General features: G+C 56.0%; 1 protein-coding gene across 1 annotated transcript in view; it reads right to left on the bottom strand.

The window, feature by feature from the left end:
- Nucleotides 1–23,467, bottom strand: part of RAP1GAP (RAP1 GTPase activating protein) — a 167,192-nt gene that overhangs the window by 56,964 nt on the left and 86,761 nt on the right. The gene's annotated exons all lie outside the window — the stretch shown is intronic.

The raw sequence follows: 23,467 nt of genomic DNA, 5'->3' as shown, positions 1-23,467 counted from the left end.
CCTACGTGCACCCCCAAGAACTCATTCACGTGCACTCCTGGACACACACCCCACATGCGCACATACAGTACGGGCCCCTGTTCACCCCTAGGCATGCAGGGTTAACCACTTTCCCTTCTAACACAAGCAATTGCTCTTAATTACTTGTCTTGGCAGCAGCTCCCAGCTGGAGTGGGCGGAAAGGCTGGAACACAGAGCCCTGAACTTCATATGAAACAGCTAGACTGGAAGCAGCCCTGGCTGGTTCGGGGGCTCCTCCCCCCCACCGATCCCCCTCCAGGCCAGCGGTTCTCACTGCCTCCCCCACATCCCAGCCCCATTCACCCACTTTGGTGTGCGTCCCCTCCTGCCCTTCTGTCGCCCCAGCCTGCAGACCTGCTACAGCATTGGCTCTCTGGGCCAGTGGTCAAGGGTCGGGGTCACTGTCAGGCACCACCTGAGCAAACCCAGCGAGGACAGGCGGATGCTGCTGGAGGCCCCAGGGTCCCCGATGCTGATGCCACTGAGTGCCCGAGACGCTGCTCTTGAGCAGACTCACGTTCCAGCCGTACTCAGCTGAGTCGCTCCTGTGCAGCCCTGGTGCACCAGAGGAGAAGGGCTGCAGCCGAGCCATCCTGATGGGCTGGGGCTCTCCTGGGGCACTTCCCCAAGCACCACACAAGCCCCAGCTGCTCTGAGCTCTTGTGGAGCAGCCAGCCCCAGCCCCCGGCCCCTCAGCCCCGGGATACCAGGAGGCACGGAGGTGAGTAGTGGCTCACCCGGTGCTGGGATTCGCTGTGTACTTTATGGGCGTGGAGCCAGGTGCAGGAGAGAGCCGTGCCAAGGGGCAGGTCTCTCTGCTCCAGCCTGCCCCAGGGTGTGCAGAGGAGCCAGGGAGTTGGCTTCAGATCACCTGGATGGCGAGGGGTCTCCACCATGACGTACGCCCGCGGCTGGGTGTGTGAAAGACTCAGGCTGCTCCCACTTGCTCCCAGGCCCGCGCTGTAACAGACAGCAGCTCAGCTCAGCCCATGCCAAGCTCTCTGCTGAGCCCCAGCCCTGCATCCTCAAATACCACCCTGGTTATTGGGGAGGGGGCAACTTTCTCAGCACTACTGCTCAGAGGTCATGTGAACAGCAGACCAAGGCTGCCTTCACACACAGCCCTCGACACGGGGGAGCAGCACCCACTAGGCCAGTGGTTTTCAAACTGCAGGTTGTGACCCAGTACTGAGTCACGAAATGTCAGGCTCTGGTCAGCACTGCCGACCGGGCCGTTAAAAGTCCCATCGGCAGTGCTGTCTGGCTAAGGCAGGCTAGTCCCTACCTGTCCTGACACCGCGCTGTGCCTCGGAAGCAGCCAGCAGCAGTAGGCAGGGCGGGGCAGGGGGCCCACGGGGCTCTGTGCGCTGCCCCTGCCCCGAGAACTGCCCAATGGGAGCTGGTGGGGGGCAGTGCCTGTGGGCGAGAGCCACATGGAGCCACTGGCGCGCCTCTGCCTAGGAGCCAGACCTGCTGCTGGCCACTTCTGGGGCACAGCGTGGTCCGTGGTGCTAGGACAGGCAGGCAGCCTGCCTTTGCACCCCCACTGTGCCACTGACCAGGAGCTGCCCAAGATAAGCGTATGTCCCAACCTTGCACCCCAATCCCCTGCCTCAGCCCTGACCCCCTTGCAAACCTGGAGCCCCTTCCTGCACCCCAAACCCCTCATCCCCAGCCCCACCCCAGAGCCTGCACCCCCAGTCCAGAGCCCTGACTCCCTCCCTCCCTTCCGAACCCCAACCCCAACCCCCTGCCCCAGCCCAGAGCCCCCTCCCACAACTGAACCATTCACTCCCGGCCCCACCCCCCAGCCCTCAGACCCACACCCCAACCCTGACCCAGCCCTGAGCTCCTCCTACCCTCCAGACCCCTCATCCTCAGCTCCGTTGGGTCGCGGGCATCAAACATTTTCTTCAGAAAAAAAGTTTGAAAACCACTGCACTAGGCCAGCCAGCCACCAGCACTCCCCTACCCTGTCCAGCCCCACTGATCCAAAGCCAACTCCCCTCCCCCAAGAGTTAGGATGCTTTAGTGCCCGTGCCAGAGTCTTGGAGCTAGGAGCCCAGAGTTGTCATCTTAGCACTCTGTTGACATGGGTGACACACAGCCTTCAATGCCTCAGTTTCCCCTCTCAGATAAAGGGACCAATCCCCCTTCACAAAGGGTTAACTTGGTAGAGACCCAGCCGGATGAGGGACAGGCTTATCAAATGCTCAGGAGAGAGGAGGGCCCCATGCCAACTCCTCTGGGGGGTTGGATGCTCCAGACTCCTGTTTCTCGGTTTACAGGGTGGGAGCGGAGTTGTCCCTGCAGAGCAAGTGCCTTGTTCCCCTGGAGGTGGATGGGAGGAAGGTCAATTAATACTGAGACATGGGCACTGAGGTGACGCTGGCCCAGCCTGAGGTGGTAGCTCCAGATCGAGTGATGCCCAACACCTACCTGACCCTGATGGGGGTGGGTGGGACCCCATTCAAGGTGCCTGTGGCAAGGGTACACTTGAAATGAGGGGCCAAGGAGGGCCCCAAGGAAGTGGGGGTGCACCACCATTTGCCCACTGAGGTGTTAATGGGGAGGGGACCTGGAGGATTGGCCAGGCAACCCCCAAGGTGCCCTGGTCGTGACCTGAAGCCAGAGCCAGCAAGGGGCACTCTGCCCTGACTGCAGGGGGAGTACCTTACCCGAGGTGCAGGACCCTACCCCAGAGGGGAGGGGGTGCCCAGAGACACGGCTCAGGGAGGCTGAGGCTACAGAGCCCGCAGGCGAGAGGGAGCTAATCCCCGTTCCTTCGCCAGCTGCTGAGTGTCAGGCTGAGTGCAGAAAGATCCCTCCTTGCAAAAGCTAAGGGACCAGGCCGAACTCAGTGCAGTACAGACCATGGGGAGAGGTTGCCAGGAGAGGTTCCTAGGGGAGAAGGGGTTCCTATACCGAGAATGGGCTCCCCCACGGGAAATGGAATCGGGGGGATCCAGAGGCAGCGCTCCTGTGTGCAGGGTTAGCCCCCCAACAAATACAGAGCGACAAATATACACTCACTTGTGTTGAGTAGGTGCGGAAGTTCCGCAGAAGTTTCACCACAAGCTACTGTACTTGGCCCACGACATCCCTCTCGCCGGGCACCAGGGAATCCGGAGCACCAGGCAGAGGCTGCTACAGAACTTTTACTGGCCTGAGGTCTTTACCACTGTCCAACAGTACTGCCAATCCTGTGACCCCTGCCAGAGAGTGGGGAAGGCCCGGGACAAGGGGAAAGTGGCATTAAGGCCTTTGCCCATCATAAAGGAACCTTTCCAGAAGGTGGCCATGGACATAGTGGGACCTCTCAGTAAGATGACTTGGTCAGGGAAGAAATACATTCTGGTGGTGGTTTCAGAGTAGTAGCCATGTTAGTCTGTATCCACAAAAAGAACAGGAGTGCTTGTGGCATCTTAGAGACTAACAAATTTATTTCAGCATAAGCTTTCATGGGCTACAGCTCATCAACGGGCTGGTGGAGAGGTTCAACGTGACACTAAAGATAATGCTGAAAACCTTTATGAACCAGTACCCGCAGGACTGGGACAAGTAGTTACCTCACCTGCTGTTCGTGTACAGGGAAGTACCCCAGGAGTCTACCGGGTTTTCGCCTTTCAAACTGTTATACGGCAGGTGGGTGAGGGGGCCTCTAGACCTGCTGAGAGACGAATGGGAGGGGAAGGCCACTCCTGATGGAGAGTCGGTGGTGGAGTATGTCCTGACCTTCCGGGAAAGACTAGCTGAGCTCATGGGCCTGGCCAGGGAGAATCTGGCCAGAGCCCAGAGGAAGCAGAAAGCCTGGTATGACCGCACGGCACGGGCCCGCGCCTACGCCACTGGGGATCAGGTGATGGTTCTCATTCCCGTGAGGAAAAACAAACTACAGGATGCCTGGGAAGGTCCCTTCAAGGTTGTCAAACAGCTAAATGAGGTAAACTATTTGGTGGAGCTGTCGAACCGGGCAAACCACCGCCGGGTGTACCATGTCAATATGATGAAGCCATATTATGACAGGGGGAATGTAGTGTTGGCCACGTGTGAGGAGCAGGGAGCTGACCCTTTAGTACATCTATTCCCTTGGACAAGAGCTGGTTCCCCCCTGGAACAATTCCCTCTCTGAGCAGCTAACTCCTGCCCAGCAAGCTGAGATCAGAGGGGTGCTGCATCTGTACTGACAGATGTTTTCTAACCAGCCTGGACGCTCTAATTTGACTGTCCACCAGGTGGAGACCGGGTCACATCCTCCTAAAAAAAGAACTTGTGGCACCTTAGAGACTAACACATTTATTTCAGCATGAGCTTTTGTGAGCTACAGCTCACTTCTTCGGATGCATAGAATGGAACACACAGACAGGAGATATTTATACATAGAGAGAACATGAAAAGGTGGAAGTAGCCAGACCAACAGGAAGAGTCTAATCAATTGAGATGAGCTATCATCAGCAGGAGAAAAAAAACTTTTGAAGTGAATATTAAGATGACCCATAGAAGGTGTGAGGAGAACTTAACATAGGGAAATAGATTCAATTAGTGTAATGACCCAATCATTCCCAGTCTCTGTTTAGGCCTGAGTTAATTGTATCTAATTTGCATACTAATTCGAGTTCAGCAGTCTCTCTTTGGAGTCTGTTTTCGAAGTTTTTTTGTTCCAAAATTGCCATCTTCAAGTCTGTCACTGAGTGGTTAGAGAGGTTGAAGTGTTCTCCCACTGGTTTTTGAATGTTATGATTCCTGATGTCAGATTTGTGTCCATTTATTCTTTTGCGTAGAGACTGTCTGGTTTGGCCATGTACATGGCAGAGAGGCATTGCTGGCATATGATGGCATATATCACGCTGGTAGATGTGCAGGTGAACGAGCCCGATGGTGTGGCTGATGTGGTCAGGTCCTATGATGGTGTCACTTGAATAGATATGTGGACAGAGCTGTCATCGGGCTTTGTTGCAAGGTGTCACGGAGTGTGGGGGAGTCCAGTTGTGATGGAGTAGGGGCTGTCTGCATGGGGGATGGGAGAGCAGGGGAGGACTTTAGGGGATGGACAATACCTGAGCCTGTAACCTGAGCTAGGCAAGGGGGGTGGGAAGTCAACACTTCTGCCCGGGAAGCTGGACAAAGGAAGGGGCCGGCAGGAGGGGGTTAGTTTCAGTTTTGTTTTGGGGCTGTGTGGGGGGAATTCAGGGTATCCTAAGCTGGGATCCAAGCACCCTGAAACTCCAGAAGGACTCGATTGAGGGGTCCTGACTGTGCCTGCAAGCTCTGCTGTAACCTGCATTCCTGTTGTCCAATAAACCACCTGTTTTACTGGCTGGCTGAGAGTCACTGTGAGTCCCAGGAAGAGGGGTGCAGGACTGGACTCCCCACACTCCGTGACAACTGGTGGCAGCGGCGGGAGATACTGCACCCCGTGGATGGCGCTTCCTGCAGTAAGTGACTGGGGAGCAGTAAAACGAAGGGGTGATTAACCCCTGGGAGTGTGTGCCCAGTGAGAAGGACTTTGCAGTAACAGGGTCCCCCGGGAGATTGCAGTGAGCGGTCCCAGGGGCGGAGGAGTCTGCAGCTCGACCCTGGCAGAGAGGTGGTGACCTCAAGAAGGGCTGGTGCACTGGGGGTCTCCCTGAAAACCGTGGGGAGCGGCGAGCACCCCGGCCTGTGAGTGGCCAGCAGGAAGATGTATGCCAAGCGGCGCAAGTGCGACCTGCTGGAGCTGTGCAAGCAGAGGGGGCTGCGCAGTGGGAGGTTCACCAAGGACCAGCTGATTGCCCAGCTGGAGCAGGGAGACCGCATGAATGAACGGAGCCCTGTCTCTGAGGGAAGCAGCCGGGCAGGTGCAGCGCAGGCACCAGTGTCGGTCCCAGTTGGGAGTGGTCAGCGGGCGGCTGAGGGCTTCCCGAGACCCCCCCTTCCTATGCCAAGGGGAAGGGCGGGGACGAGCCCAGCGGCTACCGAGGGCACCGTGACACCCCCCAGCAGAGGATCTTCCCGGCGAAGCTCACCCCCCAGCAGGGGATCTTCCCGGCAAAGCTCACCCCCCAGCAGGGGATCCTCCCGGCGAAGCTCACCCCCCAGCAGGGGATCGTCCCGGCGGCACTCGGCATCCGTGGAACGGATGTGGCTGGAATATGACAGGAAGCTGAGACGGGAAGAGCTCGAGTTATGGAGGCAAGAACTGAAGGAACTGGAGATCCAGCGTAAACATGAGGCGAACCAGCGCCAGCATGAGCTGGAGGAGAAGGAGAAACAGCGTAAACATGAGCTGGAGCTGGCCCGGCTGGCGAGCAGTGGGGCTCCGGCTGCGGTGAGTGAGGGGGGACCCAAGCCTACAAAGAGCTTTGATAAGTGCTTGCTGGCCCTGCGTAAGGAGGGGGAGGACATAGATACCTTCCTGACGGCCTTTGAGAATGACTGCAAGCTGCACAGGGTTGACCCTGCAGACAGGCTCCAGTTTCTCACCCCCTTACTGGACTCCACAGCCGTGGAGGTGTACAGCCGACTGAAAGGGGCAGAGAAAGGGGACTACGAACTGTTCAAACAGGCCCTGCTCCGCAAGTTTGGGCTGACTCCTGAGATGTACCGGAAAAGGCTCTGGAGTCAGCATAAAACCCGTGAGGTCACATACCTACAACTGGTCAACCGGGCGCAGGGGTATGCCCGCAAGTGGACAGCTGGGGCCCAAACTAAAGACCTGCTTGACCTATTCATACTGGAGCACCTGTACGAGCAGTGCCCGTAAGACCTGAGGCTGTGGTTGATGGACCAGAAGCCGGAGAACCCGCAGCATGCAGGCCAGCTGGCCGACCAATTTGCGGACAGTTGAGCAGGGGATAACAGGGAGGAGTCTTGAAGGAGCAGGCCTGCCTCAACGCAGAGAGAGAGTCACCATGGGACCTCCCAGGGGGGCCTATGGAGAATCCCCACCAAAGGGGAACATCCAGCGTCAGGTCCATCCGACCCACTCGAGGGGACCCACGAGACATGGGCTGCTATCACTGTGGCCAACAAGGCCACATATGGGCCCAGTGCCCCAAGCTCAGCGACAGACCAAGCAGATCCAACCCGCAGAGGGTTGACTGGGTAAAGACCCAGTCGGAGGAGGGGCAACATTCCCAGGAAAGGGGGACTGGCAGCGTACAACCTGTGAAGGAGGGAGGAAGTCCCCAGGTCAGCTTCTCTGGGGGGCTGGATGCTCCAGGCTCTGGGTTTTTGGTTTACAGAGTGGGCGCAGGGCTGCCCCTCCAGAAAGACTACCTTGTTTCCCTGCAGGTAGATGGGACGAAGGTCACTGGGTACTGGGACACAGGCGCAGAAGTGACGCTGGCCCGGCCTGAGGTGGTGACCTCAGATTGGATGGTACCCGACACCTATCTGACCCTGATGGGCGTGGGTGGGACCCCATTCAAGGTGCCCGTGGCGAGGGTACACCTGAAGTGGGGGGCCAAGGAGGGCCCCAAGGATGTGGGGGTACACCCACATTTGCCCATGGATGTGTTAATGGGAGGGGACCTCGAGGACTGGCCAAGTAACACCCAGAGTGCTCTGGTCGTGCCACGTAGTCAGAGTCAGCGAAGGGCACTGACCCCGACAACGGGGAAGGGACTCTGTCCGAGGTGCAGGACCCTAACCTGGTGGGGAGAGAACGCCCAGGGACACGGCTCAGAGAGGTTGCGGCCTCAGACCCAGCCAGCTAGAGAGAGCAGGTCCCCATCCCTGTCCCAGCTGCTGAGTTCCAGGCCGAGTTGCAGAAAGATCCCTCCTTGCGGAAGCCCAGGGACCGGGCTGACCTTAGTGCGGTACAGACCATGAGGAGAGGTTGCAAGGAGAGGTTCCTGTGGGAGAAGGGGTTCCTGTACCGAGAATGGGCTCCCCCAGGGGAAGTAGAGTCATGGGGGATCAGGAGGCAGCTGGTGGTTCCCCAGAAGTTTCGCCACAAGCTGCTGTACCTGGCCCATGACATCCCTCTCGCAGGGCACCAGGGAATCCGGCGCACCAGGCAGAGGCTGCTACAGAACTTTTACTGGCCTGAGGTCTTTACCCATGTCCGACAGTACTGCCAATCCTGTGACCCCTGCCAGAGGGTGGAAAAGGCCCGGGACAAGGGGAAAGCGGCTTTGAGGCCTTTACCCATCATAGAAGAACCTTTCCAGAAGGTGGCCATGGACATAGTGGGACCTCTCAGCAAGATGACCCGGTCAGGGAAGAAATACATCCTGGTGGTGGTAGATTTTGCCACTCGCTACCCCGAGGCGGTGGCCATGTCCTCTGTCGAAGCAGACACCGTGGCAGATGTGCTGCTGACCATTTTCAGCCGGGTGGGGTTCCCCAAGGAAGTCTTAACGGACCAGCAGTCCAACTTCACGTCGGCCCTGCTCCGGTGCTTGGGGGAAAATGTGGGGTCCAGCATAACTGGGCCTCAGCGTACCACCCCCAGTCCAACGGGCTGGTGGAAAGGTTCAACGGGACGCTGAAGATGACGCTAAAAACATTTATGAACTAACACCCGCAGGACTGGGACAAGTACTTACCTCACCTGCTGTTCGCATACAGGGAGGTACCCCAGGAATCTACTGGGTTTTCACCTTTCGAACTGTTGTACGGAAGGCGGATAAGGGGGCCCCTAGACCTGATGAGACACGAATGGGAGGGGAAGGCCACTCCCGAGGGAGAGTCGGTGGTGGAGTATGTCCTGACCTTCCGGGAAAGACTGGCCGAGCTCATGGGCCTGGCCAGGGAGAATCTGGCCCGAGCCCAGAGGAAGCAGAAGGTCTGTATGACCGCACGGCGCAGGCCTGTGCCTTCGCCACCGGGGATCAGGTGATGGTTCTCATCCCCGTGAGGAAAAACAAACTCCAGGCTGCCTGGGAAGGGCCCTTCAAGGTTATCAAGCAACTAAATGAGGTAAACTATGTGGTGGAGCGGTCGAACCAGGCACATCACCGCCGGGTGTACCATGTGAACATGATGAAGCCATACTATGACAGGGGGAATGTGGTGTTGGCTGTGTGTGGACATTGGGAGGAGCAGGGAGATGACTCCTTAGTGGATCTATTCCCTGGGACAAAAGCTGGTTCCCACCTGGAGGCAATTCCCCTCTCTGATCAGCTGACCCTGGCCCAGCACGCTGAGATCAGAGGGGTGCTGCATCTATACCGACAGCTGTATTCCAACCAGCCTGGATGCACTAATTTGACTGTTCACCGGGTGGAGACCGGGTCACATCCTCCTATAAGATGCTCCCCTTTTCGGGTCACTGGGAAGACTGCCCAGGACTTAAAAAGAGAGGTCAGGGACATGCTGGCTTTGGGGGTGATCCAGCCGTCTTCCAGCCCTTGGGCCTCGCCAGTAGTGCTGGTTCCCAAGAAGGATGGGTCAATCCGGTTCTGTGTGGACTATCGAAAGCTCAATGCCATCACCGTATCTGATGCCTACCCTATGCCCAGACCTGACGAGCTCCTAGACAAGCTCGGTACCTCACCACCATGGATCTTACAAAGGGCTACTGGTAAGTGCCGCTGGACGCAGATGCCAGGCTGAAATCGGCCTTTATCACCCCTCTGGGGCTCTACAAGTTGCTGACCCTGCCCTTCGGCCTCAAGGGAGCGCCAGCCACCTTCCAGCGCCTGGTGGATCAGCTACTGAGGGGGATGGAGAGTTTTGCCATGGCGTATATTGATGACATATGAGTCTTCAGCCAGACCTGGGAGGACCACCTGTCCCAGGTTAAACGAGTGCTGGACCGACTCCGGGAGGCTGAGTTAACCGTAAAGGCTGAGAAGTGCAAGGTGGGGATGGCTGAAGTATCTTACCTGGGCCATCGGGTGGGAAGCGGCTGCCTGAAGCCGGAACCAGCCAAGGTGGAGGTCATTAGAGACTGGCTGTCTCCCCAAACCAAAAAGCAGGCCCAGGCCTTTGTTGGGATGGCGGGGTACTATCGAAGGTTCGTGCCCCACTTTAGCGCCATAGCCGCCCCCATCACTGAGCTGTGCAAGAAGGGAAAGCCAGACAAGGTAGTCTGGACTGAGCAGTGCCAGCAGGCTCTCCGGGTGCTGAAGGAGGCTCTGGTTAGTGGCCTAGTTCTGGCAAACCCAGATTTTGACAAGCCTTTTATGGTGTTCACCAACGCCTCAGACACGGGACTGGGGGTGGTGTTAATGCAGGAGGATGAAAAGGGGGAGAGACACCCCATCGTGTACCTGAGTAAGAAGCTGCTACCCCGGGAACAGAACTACGCGGCCATCGAGAAGGAATGCCTGGCCATGGTGTGGGCCCTTAAGAAACTAGAGCCATATCTCCTTGGGCTACACTTCACCGTGTACACCGACCACTCTCCCCTGACCTGGCTGCACCAGATGAAAGGAGCCAACGCCAAGCTCCTGAGGTGGAGCCTGCTCCTGCAGGAGTATGACATGGACATGGTCCATGTGAAGGGAAGTGCCAACCTGATAGCAGACGCGTTGTCCCGGAGGAGGGGCCCTGAACTTCCCCAGGTCACGGGGCAGAGTGACCCCACTCAGTTCAGTCTCGAAGGGGGGAGAGATGTGATGCAGTAGGGACTGTCTTCATGGGGGATGGGAGAGCAGGGGCTCACTTTAAGTGAGGGACAGGACCTGAGCCTGTAACCTGAGCCAGGCAGCGGGGAGGGAGAGTCAACACCTTTGCCCGGGAAGCTGGACAAAGGAAGAGAGCTGGCTGGAGAGGTTTTTAGTTTCAGGTTTGGGCTGGCTGGGAAGAGGCAGGGAACCCCACGTCTGGGGTCTAAGATCCTTGCCCCCCAGAGGGACCTGGCTGAGGGGTCCTGGTTGTACCTACAAGCCCTGCTTGGGACTGTGTTCCTGTCGTCTAATAAACCTTCTGTTTTACTGGCTGTCTGAGAGTCACGGTGAATCGCAGGAAGTGAGGTTTGCAGGGCCTGGACTCCCCCACACTCCGTGACACTGTCCCCTCGCGGAAGCCCTGTGGGCAGGGCCTTGCTTGCTGTGGGTACAGCCCAGCAAATGGAGCCTTGGCTCTTGGCAGGCACCTCTGGGGACCCTTGCAACATAAGTCACTCCTGATACTTTGAATCAGAGGCAGCAGCTCTTTGGATTACCGTCTCCTTAAGGAAAGTGGCTGGCAGTAGCTGTGTGCTGTTAGCCAGGTGAGGGTAATTAAAGCAATTAGCAGGCTACAGGAATGAATCTCCCGCCTGTGAGTCATGCCGAGCAGAGCCAATGGGTTTCACTGGCAAAAATGGAAGGGAAACACAGGTCCCCTGCTAGTCTGGTGCCGCTTGTGACAGATGGAGCCAGAGAACAAAGGCACAGGAACTGCAGTGACTCAAGGTATCACATATAGTCTGTGTGCGTCATGACACCACATGTCAGAAATAGCAGCAGTTAATCCCAGCACATCCCACGGTGCTTAATACCGGTATGCACAGGATTCCTTTCACCCCTCTGGGAAGGAATGCAGCAGCCACTCTCTACAAAACTGCACAACAGTTTAGGACAGGCAGGAAGAACACCACCTCCAATTAAACTGAAGGAATTTAGGGAGGAAGAATGTAGTTACTATTGCCAACTGCAGTGTGTCCAGGACATCAGCAATAATGACCCAGTTTATGTGAATAGTCCCATGGGATCTTTGATGCCAAGTGCTCCGGGCTTTGGTTCTGCAGGCACTTTAACAGGGCTGAACATATATGTCTATATCTAGCAACAAAAAATGCTGGTCACACTTACAGCAGGGGGGCTCGATCCTGGGCAGCAGTGACTCTGAAAACAATTTGGAGTCATGGTCAGCAGTGCCGGAACCGGGGAGGCCAGGGGGCCATGCCCTCCCACTTTTTAACAAAAGAAACATATGTGCTCTTGGTGGGATATTTAAGCATTAATTCCTCCACCACTTTGGCCCTGGCCCCCCAACTTCTACAAAGATCCCAGCACCCAAATGGCCATTGTCTGCCTCCCCCCTTTAAAACCTGGCTGGGAGGGAGCATGCAATGACCTGGCCCAGTTGGTCAGCACCAAGGTCCTGCTTTGCACTGAGTCACATACTGGCAGCTGGGCCCTCACAAACAGCAGCAGAGGCTTCAATAGGTGCTGGGGACCTGACAGGTCTGGGAAACAGGAAGGACCTGTCACCTGAGGGCTTCAGGCTGGTCAGAAGGGAAAGTAAGGTAAGGAGGGGGCTGGGAATCTGGGAGGGTCAGGCCATTGTGGGGCAGGGGCTGGGGAGCTGGGAGGGTCAGGCCATTGGTTGGGCAGGTCAGGCCATTAGTTGGGAGGGGGCTGGGGAGTTGGGAGGGTCAGGCCGTTGGGGGGCGGGGGCTTGGGAGCTGAAGGCATCAGGCCATTGGGGGGTGGGGGCTGGTGAGGTGGTAGGGTCAGGCCGTTGGGGGATGGGGAGCTGAAGGGGTCAGGCTGTTGGGGGGTGAGGGCTGGAGATCTGGGAGAGTCAGGCCATTGGGGGATGGGGACTGGGTAGCTGGATGGGGTCAGCAGTGGCGGATTAACAAATTTGCCGCCCCTAGGCCCTCAAAAAATTGCCGCCCCCCTCCCCCCGTGCCAGCTCAGCTCTGCTCCCCCATGGCAAGCCTGGGAGGGAGGAAGGGAGATGTGGCGCGCTCGGGGGATGGTGGGGGTGGAGTGATGGTGAGCTGGGGCAGGGAGCGGTTCCCTGCCCCCTCTCCCCGAAGAGTTACTCCCTGCGCCCGCCGGCCCCAGGTCACCCCCGCTATCCCCTGAGCACTGATACTCACTTCTCCCCCCTCCCAGGGCTTTCGCGCAGCGAGGGGGGGAGGGGAGTTGCGGCATGCTCGGAGGATGGCGGAGGTGAGCTGGGCAGGGAGCAGTTCCCGGCCCCCCCCCGGGTTACTCCCTGTGCCCGCGGGCACCAGCTCACCCCTGCTCTGCCTGGGAGGGAGGTCGAAGGAGGGAAGTGCGGCGCGTCTGGGGGAGGAGGCAGGCCAGGGATTTGGGGAAGGGGTAGAGTTGGGAGGCGTGAGCAAATTTGCCGGCCTAGGCCTAGGCCTTGTTGGCCTAGGTGATAATACGCCGCTGGAGGTCAGGCCGTTGTGGGGTGCAGGCTGGGGATCTGGGAGGGTCAGGCTGTTGGGGGATGGGGAGCTGGAGGGGTCAGGCCGATGGAGGCTGGGGAGCTGGAGGGGTCAGGCTGTTGGGGAGTGGGGGCTGGGGATCTGGGAGGGTCAGGCCACTGGGGGCTGGGGAGCTGCAGGGGTCAGGCTGTTGGGGAGTGGGGGCTGGGGAGCGGAAGGTCAGGCCATTGGGGGATGGGGATCTGGGAGGGTCAGGCTGTTGGAGGGTGGGGGCTGGGGAGCTGAAGGCCAGGCCATTGGGGGATGGGGATCTGGGAGGGTCAGGCTGTTGGGGGATGGGAATCTGGGAGGGTCAGGCTGTTGTTTGGGGGCTTGGCCCAGCACTCTTGAAGTCCTTCTGGCACCGTGATCATGGGGGATGATCAGCTGAACATGACTTCCAGTGCAAAGGTGTGACTAAAAGGGGCTAAAGCAATCCATGGATGCCTTAACAGGGGAATGGCTAGTATGACATTTTCCTCTGTGCCTGGCACTGGGGCACCTGCTCCTGGCTCCAGCCACAGCTCAAGGAGGATGCTGATAAACTGGAGAGGGATCAGAGAAGAGCCAGGGAGATGATTAAACTGGGTTAGAAAACCTGCCGTATAGAGACTGACTCACAGAGCTCCATCCATTTACCCTAACAAAGAGAAGGCTCGGGGGTGACTTGATCCCAGCCTGTAAGTACTTACGTAGGGAACAAATATTTCATAAGGGGCTTGTCAGTCTGGCAGCAACAGCTCTGACCCGACCCAGTGGCAGGAAGCTGAGGCTGGACACGTTCAGACTAAGGCGAACATTTTTACCAGTGACAGTAATTAACCATTGGACCAATTCACTGGGGTCATGATGGATTCTCCATCCCTGACCATTCTCAAAGCTCTGCCCTGGGGATTACTGGGGGCAGGTCTCTGGCCAGGGCTCTCCGGGGTCACACTAGATGGGCACAAGGGTCCCTCCTGGCCTTGGAAGCTATAAGCACAATGCTAACTGAAAGGGAAGAGCGCCCTCTACTGAATCATCACCCGCGTCTCCACAGCACCTCAAGTCTCCCATCCAAGTACCATAGAATCATAGAACAGAATCACAGAATATCAGGGTTGGAAGGGACCTCAGGAGGTATCTAGTCCAACCCCCTGCTCAAAGCAGGACCAATCCCCATGGGATGATTTATTTGGGAATTGGTCCTGCTTTGACCAGGGGGTTGGACTAGATGACCTCCTGAAGTCCCTTCCAACCCTGATATTCTATGATTCTATGACTCATATCCAGCTTCTTGTCTACTGTAATCCCCAGATCCTTTTCTGCAGAACCGCTGCTTAGCCAATCAGTCCCTAGTCTGTAGCAGTGTATGGGATTCTTCCTTCCTAAGTGCAGGACTCTGCATTGTCCTTGTTGAACCTCATCAGGTTTCTTTTGGCCCAATCCTCTAATTTGTCTAGGTCTCTCTGTATCCTATCCCTACCCTCCAGCATATCTACCTCTCCCTCCATTTTAGTGTAATCTGCAAACTTGCCGAGGGTGCAGTCCATCCCATCATCCAGATCATTAATGAAAATATTGAACAAAACCGGCCCCAGGACAGACCCTTGGGGCACTCCACTTGATACCGGCTGCCAAATAGACATGGAGCCATTGATCACTACCCGTTGAGCCCGACAATCTAGCCAGCTTTCTATCCACCTTATAGTCCATTCATCCATCCCATACTACTTTATCTTGCTGGCAAGAATACGGTGGGAGACCATATCAAAAGCTTTGCTAAAGTCAAGGAATAACATATCCACTGCTTTCACCTCATCCACAGAGCCAGTTATCTCCTCATAGAAGACAATCAGGTTGGTCAGGCATGACTTGCCCTGGCAGAAACTGGATTGGATGTCAGCGTTCATATGCCCCTGCACCTGCACCACATGCTTGTGGGGAGCCAGCACATCAGAGGTGTGAACATGCAGACAGAGCCATCTCGCTTGAGCACAGGAACAAGTTGTTATCTGAGGCTGGTGAGGAGTCGAGGCAGGATGGGCCACGAAGATGGCTACGTGCTCAGCATGGCCCACAGAGCCCAACCCCCAGGAAGTCCTGACAGCAGCAGCCGAGAGCTGAGCCCAGCTCCGAGCATTTCACCACAGAACAAATGAACCAGGCTATTCTGGGCAATACCTGAAGGTGCTAGATGAGGACAGCAGCAGCCAGTCTCTGGAAAGTATCATCCTGAAATGCTATCATCAGCCCCGTCCCCACGCAGTGCTCCAAGGGGGGCCAGCCCTCCTCCTGTCAAACCAAAGTGGCATTGCCTGTGTGAGCAACATGCTCCTGCTATTGGAATGTTTGTACAGAAAGGGAAACCGGAGTCTCTGGCTGGCACAACAGGTGGCTGAATAACAGAGCGAGATCACCATGCACAGAATGTCACTGGGCCCAGGCTTGCAGCTGGCTACAGGAGACGGCCCAGTGCAATCGAGGTGCATGTGAAAGGCGACACCCCTTAAAGCAGAGGTGATGGCCCTGCTCCATAGAGCTCCACTGGGTCCACTCCTGGGGTGCAGTTCTGGCCCGAAACACTGCTCCAGGGAGAATTCCCCTGGCACAGGGCACATGCTGGGGGGCAGCACATGCTGCTACAGCATTTCTGGCTGGCACTGCAAGTCCTAGGGAGCCTACAGGAGGCTGCTGCAACTTGCTCTCCCTGTTGCACCCCTGGCCTACACCTCCTATATCACACCTGCTGGAGGCCAAATGCTGCCTTCCCAGCCAGCATGGCACTGCACTGCTGGGCCACGGAGAGGATCCCAGCCTGGGAACAGGCAAAGGCTGCAAACCCCAAGGAGGGGGATGCATTGTTGGATGTGGCACACAGGGTCGTGGCTGGGACTTGTGGGAGGAGAGGGCGTATATATCAGAAGAAACATCCTGACCTGGGGGCAGAATAGGCTAAAGCACAGGAAAAGGGGCAGATCATCTCTTCCCTCCCCGCCTGCCCTGGTGCTGGGACATCCCGGGCAGTCAGGGCAGATGCCAGGGTAAGTGGGGGGCGGCTGGCACAGGTCACACTGCCCATCACATGCCTTGCTGGCAGTGACATTGCCCAGCTGTATCTTGTCTGTTCGTCATGCAGACCAGCAGAGGCAGATAGCCAGCAGCTGGCAGTAACAGGCTCTGGGCTGGTGGGGCAGAGGGTGGGTGCCAGCACAAGGCAGCATGGAGCTGCAGGCTGCAGAGGCATTCAGAAGGGCACTGAGAAGAGGGGGGAGGTGATTTTAGGGGCCCTGGTTTCTAAAAACCCAGCAATAATCTCGAATGGTGATGCAGGACTTTTATCTTCTCCAGGAAGTGACAGAGCTGTCGATGGACTGGGTGAATGGAGGGATCGTAGCAGACACACGGCTCTCCTGGATAATTCCCTCCCTTCTATAGGGCAGTGTGCTGGCAACTAGGACGGGCACAGGGACTGGGGGACACCAGCAGAACTGGGGCAGGGAGAGCCCAGGACTGGGATAGCAGAGGAGAGCTGTGGGTTGGGCTCTGGCACAGCAGGAGTGGGGGTGGGAGGGGTGCCCTAGCCAGGGAAGAAGTTACCGTGGATTTTCTTCTTACCTGCAGGGATTAACTTGCTGGGGGAAAAGGATCCCTGCCCGGGCATGAGGGCTGGTCCTGGGATCGAGAGGAGGCAGTCTGCACCTCTGTGGTCAGGAGCTCTCCCATTGCTGGAGCTCCCAGGGGGCCTGCAGAAGCACGGCATCCCGAGCATGCAGGCTGCAGGACAGGGTGCAGCATACTGTGGGGCACTGAGGCACCGGGTGCAAGGGTGACAGGAGGAAGGACCGAAACTGCCGTGTGCAAATGTAACCCACATGCCTCCTGGTTGTGGTGTCTGTCCCATCTAGTGGCACCGAGACCACTAAGAGAGAGAGATTAATGAGTCTGCTCTATAGTCTTATCGTACCATGGGTACTGTGCTATAGAATTGGTTATAGTTTGGCTATATACAGTGTACATTTTATAGTAAGAATTAAGGTATCAGAATAAATGAATAAGATAGTGGATACACCTCTACCTCGATATAACGCAGCCCGATATAAGGCGGGTTCGCATACAAGGCGGTAAAGTTCTAACACTCTGCTCTGAGCAGCGTGTTAAGGGTGCTGGGCCAGGCTGGGGCGAGGGGTTCGATAAGGGGCAGAGGGTCTTGGGGCAGTCAGAGGCTCCCCCCCACAGGGTATGGGGGGCAGGAGCTGTGGGAGGGCACTTTTGGGGGCCCCGCAGTCCCAGAGTGGCCTGGGGGATTAGTGGGGGGCCAGGAGTGGCCCACTCTGCTTCCCTTGCCCCAGCCCCAGCCGTGTCGCTCAGGGAATGGGGCTTGGGGGAAGGGATCCCCCCCACACTCACCAGCAGCGGCAGAAGCGGAGCAGCCCGGCCTCAGCCCACTCCACTCCGCCAGCTCCCAGCCGCAGCGCTCTGCTTCCCGCCGCAGGTGAGTACGGGGGGTGTCCTTTCCCCAACCTCCCTGCATTCACCGGCGGTGGGAAGCAGAGCGCCACGGCTGGGCAGTGGTAGAGTGGAGCAGGTTGGGGCCTTCTCGCTCCACTTCCCGCCGCCGGTGAGTGCAGGACCTTTCCCCAGCCTCCCCGCAGTGACACGTTGGGGCTAGGGCAAGGAAAGTGGAGCAGGCTGGGGCTGCGTCACTCCGCTTCCCGCCGCCAGTGAGTGCCGGGGGATGTCCTTTCCCCAACCTCCCCGAACTCACTGGCAGTGGGAAGCGGAGCAGCCCAGCCCCAGCCAGCTCCACTCCACCATCTCCCAGCCGTGGTGCTCCGCTTCCCGCCGCCGGTGGGTGCAGGGGGGCATCCTTTCCCCAACCTCCCCACACTCACTGGCAGCGGGAAGCTGGGATGTGGCGGAGTGGAGTGGGCTGGGATCAGGCTGCTCCGCTTCCCACCTCTGCCAGTGAGTGCCTGTTAGGGGGTAGGGGGGGTGGATGGGGGTCGGAGCAGTCAGGGGACAGGGGGGTTGGATAGGGAGTGGGGTCCCGGGGGTGATTAGGGACAGAGGTATCTGGGGGGAGGGCGGTCAGGGAACAAGGAACGGGGGGGGGGGGGGCGGGCAAAGCAAGTTTGATATAACGCGGTCTCACATATAACGTGGTGAGATTTTTTGTCTCTCAAGGACAGCATTATATCCGGCTAGAGGTGTACTAGTATTAGTACACAGCAAAATCCACAGACTTCAACGGAGAAAAAGGACTATAAGAACAGAGTGCTTTGCCATGGGGCTTTGGGTTCGTCTTGCCACCATTCCAGGAGCATCAGATTGCGACAGATAGAACCTGGCTCCCCTCTGCGACCAATCTGGCTGGCCACTAGATTGATCCAGACTCTGGACTGGTAACTATAAACATCGATTGGCAGGAGTGTGTGCTTGGGGGTGTCTGTGTGACTGAAAAGCATATGCTAATTGCTGTATTCTCAATAAATGCGGCTTGTTGCCTTTTCCGCTATAAAAAGATCTTGTGTGGTTTGTTTAAGCATAACAGCTTTAGCTAACAGCCAGTTGGCTCTTAGCTTATGCGGCAGAGGCTCATGCACTGAGCTCCAGAGATCCCCGGGTTGATCCTGCTCGCCGCCAACCGGGGTCTGTCGGCGTTACACAAAGAAGGGTGGAGAATCCTACGAATGTGCAACTAGCCCCTGTGATGAACTCGGAATGTTCTTAATGTTTGCTCTGAATACTGTGTTGGTGCCTCAGTGTCCCCATGGCAGTTCTTAAGTATCTAGGTGGTGGAATAAGGGTGTGTGGTTGCTGCAGAGCAAAAGGCTGGTGCACCTAAATGCCTGGCACTCTGTCTCCTAGCAACTGATGGCCTGGGCCCCTTCTCTGCAAGAGTGCCAGCTGAAGGTGTTGGAGACAAAGGGATCAGGTGATCTCCTGGCCCGAGAAAGGGGCTGAGCAGAGAGGAGGGGCTGGAGGGGGTTGTTAGTCTGGAGCTGGCTGGGGATGAGGAGTGAGGGCAGACGTGGGGGTCTGGCTCATTGCCCCCCAGAATGGACCCGGCCGAGGGGTCCAGTTCGCGGTACCTACAAACTCTGTTTTAGACCATGATCCTGCCATCGCATAAACCTCTGTTTTACCGGCTGGCTGAGAGTCACGTCTGACTGCAAAGTGGGGGTGCAGGACCCTGTGGCTTCCCCAGGACCCCGTTGGGGTGGGCTCGCTGTGGGAAGTTCACGGAGGGGCAGAGGATGCTGAATGCTCCAAGGAGAGACCCAGGAGGTGAAGCCATGTGAGCTTCTTGCCCTGAACAAGTCTGCTTCAAGGGAGAGGACACTCCCCAAAGTCCTGACTGGTTTAGTGGGGAGCAGTTCCAGAGCATCGCCCAGTGACTCCGTGACAGCCCCTAAGGCAGAGCTGGAAAGAGAAGGGCCCCGGATCCAGCAGGAGCTAAGGTCGCTTCCTGAGCAACCAGCTGGAAGATCCAAGGGTAAAAAATGCCTGTGCAATGAGTGGAAAAATTGGAGCAGCAACAAAAGAAGGAAGAGAGTCAGCCATGGCTGCAGGGCAGGAGAAAGGCAGAGACAGGCTCTGCAGAGTGAGCTCATGCTGCCACAGTGGAGAGGATCTGCAACCACTTGAAGGGGGAGTCTCAGAGACTCGGCTCTTTCCTAAGCGACATGGGGGGGCTCTAATATGACTGGGGGCTAAACCTTTTTTCCTCCTGTTCTCTGTCCAAAGGAGAAGACATTCGATCAACCCGGAGGGATGGAAACCTCCTACAAATAGGAGGGGATACTTGGAACTATCTGAAGCCGGACACGTGCCAAGCAATCAGTGGGGCCACTGGACAACTGAGGTGGTAAAGGAGCACTCAAGGAAAACAAGGCCACTGTGAAGAAGCTAACTTAATTCTCTGAATCAGTCTCCACTGCAGAGGGTGTGAGGCAGATTCCCAAACCTGAGCCATTCTTTTTAGGTGACAGATCTGAGGAGCTGTCCCAGATTGAGGTGTCATTAGAGGAGGTTTTGGAACAAACTGATAAATGTAACAGTGATTGGTCACCAGGCCCAAATGGGATTCACCCCAGAGTTCTGAAGGAACTCAGATATGCAATTGCAGAATTACTAACAGTGGCCCGTGACCTATCACTTAAATCAGCCTCTGTACCAGATGACTGGAGAGTAGCCAATGTATTTTAATGGCTATTTTTTAAAAAGGTTCTGGAGCCAATCCTGGCAATTACAGGCCAGTAAACCTAACTTCAGTACCACGCAAATTGGCTGAAACTATAATAAAGAACAGAATTAGCAGACCCATAGACGAACACGATTTGTTGGGGAAGAGTCAATATGGCTTTTGTAAAGGGAAATCATGCCTCACCGTTATTAATCTACTAGAATTCTTTGAAGGGGTCGACAAGCATGTGAACAAGGGTGATCCAGCGGATGTAGCATACTTGAACTTTCAGAAAGCCTTTGACAAGGTCCCTCACCAAGGCTCTAAGTAAACTAGCAGTAAAGCAGTCATGGGATAAGCAGGAAGGCCGTCTCATGGATCAGTAACTGGTTAAATGATAGGAAACAAAGGGTAGGTAGGAATAGATAGTCAGTTTTCAGAATAGAGAGGTAAATAGTGCTGTCCCCCACAGGTCTGTACTGGGACTTGTGCCCTTGAACATATTCATAGATGATCCAAAAAATGGGTAAACAGTGAGGTGGCAAAATTTGCAGAAGATACAAAATTATTCAAGATGGTTAAGTCCAGAGCTGAAGACTTACAAGGGATCTCACAAAACTGGGTGACTGGGCAACGAAATGGCAAATAAAATTCAAGGTTAATAAATGCACAGTTATACAGAATGGAAAACAGAATCCCAACTATACATATACAATGATGGGGTGTAAATCAGCTGTTATCACTCAAGAAAGGTCTTGGAGTTGTTGTGGATAGTTTGCTGAAAATATCCACTCAATGTGCAGCGCCCGTCAAAAAAGTGAACAGAATGTTAGGAATCGTTAGGAAAGGGATCAATAACAAAACAGAAAATATCATAATGCCATTGTATATATCCATGGTGCACCCACACCTTGAATAGTGTGTCACCCCCTGTCAAAAAACCCACCAGATATATTAGAACTGGAAAATGTTCAGAGAAGAGCAACAAAAATGATTAAGGGTTTCAAGCAGCTTCCATATGAAGAGAGATTAAAAAGACTGGGACTGTTCACCTTAGAAAAGAGACAATTGAGGGGGGATATACTAGAGGTCTATCAAATCCTGACTGGTGTGGAGAAAGTGACTAGGGAAGTGTTGTTTACCCCTTCACATCACACAAGAACTAGGGTCACCAGAGGAAATGAATAGGCTGCAGTTTCAAAATCAACGGAAGGAAGCACTTTGTCACACAATGCATTGTCAACCTGTGCAACTCGTTACCAGGCGATGTTGTGAAAATCAGAAGTACAGCTGGGTTCCAAAAAGAGCTAGATAAGTTCCTGGAGGATAGGTCCATGAATGGCTATTAGCCAGGGTGGTCAGAGATATAGCCTCATGCTCTGACCGTCCCTAAACCTCTGACTGCCAGAAGCTGAGGCTGGACAACAGGGGATGGGTCACTTGAAATTGCTCTGTTCTGTTCATTCCCTTTGATACATCCAGCACCAGTCACTGGGCTAGATGGTGGACCATTGGTCTGACCCACTATGGCCGTTCTTATGTTCTTAGAGAGACAAGGTGGGTGAGGAAATATCTTTTAATGGACTGTCATCTATTGGTGAGGGAGACAAGCTTTTGAGCTTACACAGCACTCTGGAAAACATATTCTTATGTTGCGTTAACCCAGAGGCTCAAATCGGCAAGTCCAGACAACCCATCCTAGGAGTGCAGGGGGAGAGAGAGGACAGACCTTGAGAACCTCTGCCAACAAGATCTGACACATCAGGGAGAGCTGAAGTGGGGTCAGAGGGTTAAGAGGGACGCAAACCTGATACTGATCTGAAAGGGACAGCAGAGCAATCCCGGCAATTCTCACTGCATAAGACTCAATGTAGTGCTGAGTCAAAGAAAAACTAGGAGAAAAAAACCGAGCACCAAACAGTCAATAGGAGTCTTTCTATTTGCTTCAAGGCCCTTTGAGTCTGGCCCCAGGGGAGAAACAGTCCCAGGAGCAATTAGCCTCCTGAGGGTATAGAGATGAAAACCTGCCAGACAAAGAAAATCAACCCAAGTGGCTGCAGGGCTCACAGAGGGTATCCAGGTTGAGGACTGGCTGGGCTTGGATCCAGCAGCAGCAGCTGTGGCCTTCCTCGGAACTCTGGCTACAAGGTCTCCCTAACCCTCGCTCCACAATTAACCCAAAAGGAGCCAGAGAGATCAGAACCTTGGGTGTGGCAGATGCAGGCTCCCATTTGGGGTTGGCAAGGGCACCTCAGGGTGTGAGAGGACAGCGAAGCAGAGGGGGGCTGAGACCTTGACAGGGAAATGGGCAATGGGCTTCTGAGTCATGTCCCCGGATGCATCGTGTCAGCCAACAAGGAGGGACCAGTGCTCTTGTCCACAGCTCCCCTGCAGTCACTCTGGGTCTCTGAGGACATGGCACCAAAGGGAAGGACCCTGCCCTGGTAGGGGCTGGGTTTGGCGATGGGTCTGTGCCATCTTTGATGCCCATCTTTGCCCTCTGCCCTGGCACCCACCCCCCCACTCATCCTCCTTTATGAGCTAGGCTGATGAAGCAGGAGCAGGGCAGGGGCTGGCTGGCAGGGGCCAGAACCCTCTGCCCTCTGTGCAGGCCCCAGCACCAGGCAGAGCTGCAGGCTCTCACCTCTGCCCTGTGCTCATTTCCCTTGCAAATACTGCAGGGGGGATCAGCTGGGGAGGATGTGGGAGGGCCTGGGCATGAAGAGGGATGGAGCGCACTCTTCAGAGGAAAGAAGCTGGTCCAGATCGCACTCCTGTCGCTCTGCTGACCCTGGCAGGGTTACCCCAAACCTGAATCTGGCCTGCTGTGTTTTGAGGGCGTTCACCTACCCAGTGTGGGGGAAGTGTCCTTGGGACAAAATCCCCAGCAGGGCACTACCTGCAAACACAGGTTCCTTCCTGCCCAGCTTGTGCCTGGCCCAGGCACCAACTGCAGGAGCTGGCACAAATCCTGGAGTAGGGCAACCCCAGCTCGAGGAGGTTTGGCTCTATTCTGTCAGTGCAGAGGGGGGCTGGCAGCTACCCACCTCAGACTGCACAGTGGTGGTATTTCAGGGTAAGCATCCCACAAGGTCTCTGCCCCTGAAGTGCCAGCCTGTCCAGGCTGCAGAGACCTACCCATGTCACCTTCACACATGGTACACACATCCACCAAGCAAAGCCCCCCGGCAGCAGCT

The sequence above is a fragment of the Gopherus flavomarginatus genome, chromosome 21, assembly GCF_025201925.1.
Source record: "Gopherus flavomarginatus isolate rGopFla2 chromosome 21, rGopFla2.mat.asm, whole genome shotgun sequence".
Taxonomy (NCBI): Eukaryota; Metazoa; Chordata; order Testudines; family Testudinidae; genus Gopherus; species Gopherus flavomarginatus.
Note: the sequence above shows the minus strand (reverse complement) of the source record. Positions and strands in the feature narration are given on the sequence as shown.